The sequence below is a fragment of the Pinus tabuliformis genome, chromosome X, assembly GCF_031772625.1.
Source record: "Pinus tabuliformis cultivar Carrire ecotype Pingquan chromosome X, CPIR1, whole genome shotgun sequence".
Lineage (NCBI taxonomy): Eukaryota > Viridiplantae > Streptophyta > Pinopsida > Pinales > Pinaceae > Pinus > Pinus tabuliformis.
Genome location: NC_142308.1, coordinates 1,604,572,066 through 1,604,580,059, shown reverse-complemented (window position 1 = coordinate 1,604,580,059; position 7,994 = coordinate 1,604,572,066).

Genomic DNA, 7,994 nt, shown 5'->3' with positions numbered 1-7,994 from the left:
ATTGGGCTCATGGAGTCAAATACTTCTGCAGTAAACTATAAACCACTCAATCATAGAAGCCAAGGCATATAATGTTTAACACTCAAAACATCTCTCAAAAAGAACCTCAACTCATAAATATACACAGGAAGTCTGAGCACTAGGTGAATTCAGAGTGATTGCATATTTAGTGAGCTGTAAAATATATAAAGGATAATGACAAAACCACACATATTCTGAGCATCGAACACATGATGAATCTTGGGAAGAAAAAGTAATCCTTATATTACTGTCAAAAAGTCTTTTTACATAAGCTGATAAAAACTCTGTTTTTTCATAAATCTCCAACCTTTTTTACATCAGAGTTTTTCCTATATATAGGAAAACAAAACTACTACTACTTGAGACTCCTCCTCCAGCATGAGGGGAGCTCGAAATCCTATCATTAATTGCCTTATCTATATCTAAACAAACTTATTAAATACAAAGGTATTGCGCTGTGAATACATAGAGTCCCATTCCTATTGAAACTCTAATTCTATCTCCTCGTGTGCATTGATGCTTTCTTGAACTTTGACACCTGTACCATTTCTGTAGTGGCCAAGACATGCTGGAGAAACACTCACTGAACGAGCAGCTTCGGATACTTGCTGTGTGGATGACTCATTAGTTGATGAGGATATGTGCCCTGTTTTCACGGTTCCTGCCTTCCATTAGTCTTCATGTACTAAAAGACTATGCTCCAAGCCATTTAATACCTTTAATAACCACGCATAATCCAATATGCCTCATGATCTGGATGCTTTGTGAACTGAACAGGTGTACCACCCAAAATTTCGGTAACCCTACCAGAACCCTAACAATTCGGTCATAAAGTAACTTTAGGAAGACTTTTAGCAAAAAACAAAAAGTTTCACCTTTTTCTTCAACACTCACACCTGTCACCCTTTGAATACCTGGATAGCTTTATATAGTCTCCTTACTGGCCTTGAGTCATCCTTTTCAAGATTTGCTGACCTCAGCATCAATTTCATTTTTTCTCATAAAACAGTCATCTACAGCAGTTTCGTAGCGCGCTACGAAACTGCTGTAGATAATCAAAACAGAACATATGAATCTTAAAGCACTGTTGACTTAACTTCATGATTTCTTCAGCTACTTTGTACAGGTGTTAGGGATCCAAAAAGGTTACAAAATGATGGAAATCAAAATTTACCAAAACTTGAAAAGCAACTTTCTCCTTGGATCAATGAGCTAGTTTACCTAGCTTCTTCTTCAAACTGCTAACCTCTTTCTTCAAAGCCTTGTTTTCTGCTCTTAGGCTTGTGTTCAGCTTTCTCATGATCTTTGCTTGCTTAAGGGCTGGTACTGTCCACAAATATGCATCAAACACTGAATCTTTTGTTTTCAATTCTAGTTTGAGATTGAATTATTTAGCTCCAGTTGCTACGAAACTGTTGTTCTGCCTGAAAAATGGGTCTCGGGACAGAGCTCATATCTTCTCACAGAAAACGTATTTGGCAAAACTAAAGGAGGTTTCTGTAAACCAATCCGTGTTTAACAAAAACCTCTTTTGGTTTTTTAAAACACTTCTCCAGCTGCCCAGAATCTGTCTTTGAAAAAGAGGTGTAACACAGGAAATTAAAAAACTGCACCTACAGCAGTTTCGTAGCGCAACTTTAGTCACTCGATTCTCCCAGCTCATAATCAATCTGAAGAAAATGAAAGAGGTTTTTCTAGTTCAGTATGTTAGGAATAAAAACCTCTTTCCATTTTCGAAAATATTCTTTCAGCCGCGCTAAATACCTCCTGGAAGCTAACTGCTTAAAACAGAGAAGTATGCCTGTAACAAACATCACCTACAGCAGTTGTAGCCAGTGTACCAGTATGGAGATCTCTCATTTTGAACCACACCACCTGAAGGTGGTCCTGTAATCAATGGATTACCATCCCCATCACCATTGCTCCTTCTATGCCCGGTTCATGCAATTCAACACAATTCCACAAGCTTGGGCTTTACTCTGGGCTAAATCATCAAGGCTTCCCGTCTCTAGAAATAAACCCAAGTGTGTTGCCCGCAAAAACCATTTTCTTTGACTGGAATCAATACGCTAGCCCTTCCATAAAGAAAAGCAAGCTGGATCGTTTTCAAGATTGAGAAGTTCAAATGACAAATATGATGACTGTATAAAAATCAATCTTTCAACATGAAGTCTTGCTCTTGTGAAGCAGTTATCAACAATTTTGCAAATGTCTTGATCTAGCTTTGCTACATCTACCGGAATTGCATCAGAAGCAACTAGCACTTCAACATCTCCTGCTCTAAATGCATCCAACGCTTTACTTCGTGAATATTGATGTTGTAGGCTTGAATACTCAATCATCCTTAAGACCAGCCCTTCGAAACAGTTGAATAAAGTACATAACCTCTGGGTAGAAACAACAGAAGATGTGAAAACAATGGTCTGTTCCCCTTGCACTTGCAACAGTGCCAAAATAAATGATGTGATATCCACAGTCTGATCCCTTGTTTATCCACTGATTACCACAGAAGGCTTCTTCCAAGGAAAGAGTGCTCCAGATAAACCCAATGAAACACCATCTGCTGGGGTACTAAAAAACCTTACAAACTGACAACTGTTGATGCAAACCCAATGGATTTTGATAAACATGACAGCTGGGAAAGAATAACTATAGATCCGAACAAATCCCCAATTTCGTAGCGCAGCCAGTGCAAAATATGAATTATGCGCTACGAAATCACCTAAAACATGCTGCGCTGCGAAACTGCCAAAAGGATTTATGTGCTACAAAACACTTTGTCCTCAAGCTAGTGTGAGCTATTTTGGCAATCAAATTTTCAGTGATAACACCATCAAAGAAGAAAGTAATCGGAGCAAGAGAAGCAGGTTATCACATATGCCCGAGGGTAAGTGTTATCGAAAGAACAAAGAGCAACAACGATAACGGAGGAGTAAAGAAGAAAACTATCAGAAGAGTGGAGGAGTGAAGAGAAGTCACAGGAGCAACAACTATCGGAAGAGTGGCGGTAGGAAAGTACGAACTTCCTTCTCGTGGCTGAAGTCCCACACTTAATCCTAGCCATCGATCTCCTAGTCAATCCTTAGATCACGGTCAACTAAGGGGGTTAAGGTCATTTTTAATCCATGTTCCAGTCGAAGTCCCACAAACCGTTGATAGCGATAAGGCTATGGACCTGACGGATTTATTAACAACTGTTTAATGTAATATCGCATCCGCAGTATCGCAACTTTCAAAGGATGTTAAAACCTATGATTGCGATAGAGTTGTGGACCTGATGGATTCATTAAAAACAGTTCATTTAATATCGCATCTGCTCCATCGGAAGACAGAGCATGTGCACACTTATAAAACCTCCGATTTTTTATGAAGTTGCGATTACGGGATTAAAGGAATGACTCCGATTCTCATGAAATTGCGATTGTAGGATTAAAGGTGATGACGTGGCATGTGGGACCTCCATGTGGAGAAGAAGGACAGTTCATAACTCGTGAATGTGAATTAGCATAAGAAAGGAAGGCAAAGGTCGAGCAAATGGTAGAAAGGAAGCCGAAGGTCGAGTGAGCGCAGAGGATGTCGAAGGGACAACAGAAGATGAAGGTAAAAACATTCTGTTGATTGGGTTAGTATTTAAAAAAGAAAGGTTCAGACCTGTGATAAATTGATTGATGGAAGAAGTACATAACACAATTTTGAAGAACAGTTCTGTGAAAGGAAATAAAGTTTCATCTGTCATCGTTTGAAGGGACCAGTAGACAGCACCAGCATTGAAGTGATTATGAGTTTGTTTCTTGGAAGTAATATATCATAACAATAAGAAGCAGTAACTCCTGAAACAATTACCGCAACAGTAAGAACAGAGCGTTGAAAAAAAAAAACAGAGAATTGTTTTTATTGTGCAGACATTGAGGCTTAGCGCAAATTATCAAAGATATATTGTTGAAAAACATCAACAGATCTTGGAGACATTATTGGAGATCATGATGGATATTTGAAATCATCATAAGGTAACTTTGCAGACTCTGTGTGGGCAATATGAAGAATTGTGAAGACTCCTTCATATGAAGACATGTTGTCATTGATGTAGCAGTGAAGCTGTAGATTGATAGAACACAGTGAAGAAGATTTTGAGAGCAGTGTATTACAATCAAAACATTTCTTGACAAATCAAAACTATAGGGTTGGAGCCCTTGGGGTTGGTGCCTTAGAATTGGAAGGATTGGTGTCCTTGGAGTTGATGCTCCTAAACACAAGGTTGGTGCCTTGAGAAGATAGGGTTGGATCCATAGAGGTTGGAGCCTCACAAATGACCAAGTTGGTGCTTTGCAACAGATTGGAGCCTTATTTATATTGTACCTGATTTATTATAAAGATTATATTAATAAAAGCATTTATTCCTATTGTTCATTTTGTGTTCTAAATATAAATAATTTAACTAGTAAAAATAACAATTGAAAAGAAATAATGATTCACCCCTCCCCCCTCAGTATTTCCTACAATTGGTATCAGAGCCAGCTTCTTCATATCAACCTAACAGCTAGAAGAAGGATTCTTAGTCACAATGAGAAATCAAGAAGTGTCAGGAAGACCTCCTCTGTTCGATGGCACAAATTTTGGTTTTTGGAAAAAAGAGTGTCCTACTACTTAATGTCCATTGGACCTGAAGTTTGGCATTCAATTTTAAATGAGTACACAGCTCCTTCCACTCTTCCAACAGGTCAAGACGAAAGGAAAGCTTACATTGCAAATGAAAAAATCCTTAAATTCCATCACTAGTGGAATCATTGATTCTGAATTTACAAAAGTCATGAATTGTGACTCGGCCAAAGAAGTATGGGATAAACTAGTTAGCTTATACAATGGGGACTCCAAAGTTAAGAAGGCAAAGCTTCAAACTCATAGAAGGAAATTTGAAAGTCTGAAAAGGGATGATGAAGAAGATATTGCATCATAATTTATCCGAGTAGCTGAAGTGGTCAACTCTCTTAAAGGATTGGGAGAAAACATTGAAGAAAGCACTATTGTTCAAAAGGTCTTAACATCTCTCCCAGACATATTTGACTCTAAAGTAAGTGTTATAGAAGAAATGAAGGACCTAGATACTCTCAAGATGGATGAACTTCATGGAATCCTCATTGCCTATGAGATGAGAAAAGGAAGCCCAAGTTCCAAAGATGTAGCATTCAAGGCCTCAAAATCAAAAAAGGGGAAAGAATGGAATACTAGTAGTGATGTCTTCCATGTTGAATCCGAATTGGCGCAATTTGTAGGAAGAATAAAGGAAGGATCTAAGCTAAAAGGAAAGTACCCTCTTATTTGTTTCAAATGTGGAAGAATAGGTCATTATGCTGCAAAATGTCCTCTTAAGCATGATAATGATGGTGAGGAAAATTCTAAAAGGATGGTATGCAAAAAGAAAGGGTCAAATAAGAATAATTTCTTCTCTAAGCAAGATGAGTCTGATGAAGGTGAATTTGTAGTCATCAAAAAGAAATCAACTAATCAGTTCCCTCACCGCAAAGAAGGTAATTATGAATCAGATGGAGAAAATGACCATGCTGGAAGCCAAGAAGTAATATTCATGGCATTCACAAATGATGATTATTCACATCTAGAAGGAAATGTAGATGAATTGTTAATGAGTTCCACTGAAGAAAATGAGAAATTACAAAATAAAATAATCTCTCTCAAGGTAGAAAATGAGAAATTATGAAATAAAATCATCTCTCTCAAGGTAGAAAATGAGGAAACAAAAAGAAGGGAAGACCTGACTTGAAAAATAAGCTAAAAGAAAAAGAAGAAATTTGTAAAGAATGTGAAGCTGAAATAGTATCTCTAAGGAAGGAATTGGAGCAAGTCAAAAAGGGTTGGGAAAGCTCTCAAATACTTGACATTATCCTAAATAATCAAGAACCTCAACATGACAAATCTGGGATAGGTTTTAAAGGAGAATCATCAAGTACTAAGAATAATGCGAAAAGCGATGCCGACATACTTTCCAGCAACCCAAAAGGAGAAAGATTATTTCATCAAAGTCCCATCTCAAATCCAAAGAATGAAGAGAGAGTAACTCCAAGGAAGAATGTTGATTCAAAACATGGCTATTACAACAAGTACAAAACTATAGTTTTGGGCATTGTTTTTATTGTAAAAATTTTGGTCATCAAGCTAAACATTGCATGAACCATAAGAATGAAACACCAAAATTGAAGGATCAAACAAACAAACCATATGGTCTCAAAGGGCAAGGACAAATCAAGACCTACAACTCTTTTGATCCCTTGGCCAAATTTGATCCAATTTGCTCATTATGTAATGATAATGGACATAACGAACAAAATTGCCCCCTCAAAAGAAGAAAATCAAAAATTGAGAATCCCAACATGGATAAATGTGGCCTAGCTCTATGTGCTCACAATGATGAAAATCATTGGTTTGTGGATAGTGGGTGCTCCAAACATATGACAGGGGACAAAAGGAAGTTTTTCTCATTGAACAAAAAGGAAGGAAATGTATCCTTTGGAAGTGGATCTACCAAAATTGTTGGAAAAGGAACTATTACCCTTATTAATGGAAAAGGAAATGCTCAAAATTCTTTGCTAGTAAATAAGCTCAAACACAATCTCCTAAGTGTTAGCCAAATCTGTGATCAAGGACATAATGTTGTCTCTAGCACTAAATATGGTGAAATAAGAAACTCTTCCTCAGGGGAACTTGTGGCTAAGGAGTTAGAACATCAGATAACGTCTACATTATGAACAAAATTCAAGAAGATAAATGTTACTTAAGTCAAACAGATGAAAGTTGGTTGTGGCACAAGCGACTTGGACATACAAGTTTCTATAACTTGATCAACATCAGCAAGATTAATGCAGTACGAGACATCCCAAAGCTATTCAAGCCAAATCAAGGATTATGTGGTCCATGTCAACATGGAAATCAAACTAGAACCAGCCACAAGACCAAGGAGTTTTCTACATCAAAACCTTTGGAGATCATCCATGCTGATTTATGTGGACCAACTAGAACTCCGGCACTCTAAGGAGAAAGGTACTTTGCTTTATTTCTTGATGGCTATTCTAGAATGATGTGGGTATATTTCATAAAATATAAATCCGAAGCATTTGAGTGTTTTAATAATCTTAAAGGTCTTGTAGGAAATGAAAATGATTCTAAGATTAAATGCCTTAGAATGGATAGAGGGGGAGAATTCACATCAAAAGAATTTGATGAATTCTATAAAGTACATGGAATCGAAAGAGAACTCTCTACTGCCAGAACACCCAAGCAAAATGGGGTAGTTGAAAGAAGAAACCAAACAGTTCAAGAAATGGCAAGAACAATGTTAATAGCAGTTGACTTGCAGCCAAAATTCTAGAGAGAAGCAGTCGGGACAACTGTTTATACCTTGAATCGAACTCAACTAAGACCAAATAATGAGAAGACTCCTTATGAATTATGGAAAGGAAGACCTGCTTCCGTAAAATACTTCAAGATTTTTGGAAGCAAATGCTTCATAAAAGTCAGTGATGGCTCACCAAGAAAATTTGATTCTCGGGTTGATGAAGGGATATTCCTTGGATATTCTACAAGGAGCAAAGCCTACAAGTGCTACAATAATCAACTATGGAAAATAGTGGAAAGCATTGATGTGAAGATTGATGAAGACCTTCCAAAAAAAGAAATTGAAGATCATGAAGTTGACCCTCTCATTGAAGAAGAACCTGAAAAAGAGGAAAAAGATCAAGAAAAACACAAGGAAAAAGAACCATCTCAAACCCCTTCAAAGATGAAGTTTCTCCAAAAACATCACCCAGAAGAGAAAATTATTGGCAATATAGATGAAGGGATGCAAACCCAAAGAAGGATGAAAAGTACACCAAAGAAAAATGATGTTGCTCTCCTATCTATGATAGAACCAGAAACATTTACTCAAGCAAGGATCCTCATTGGGTAAAAGCCATGGAAGAAGA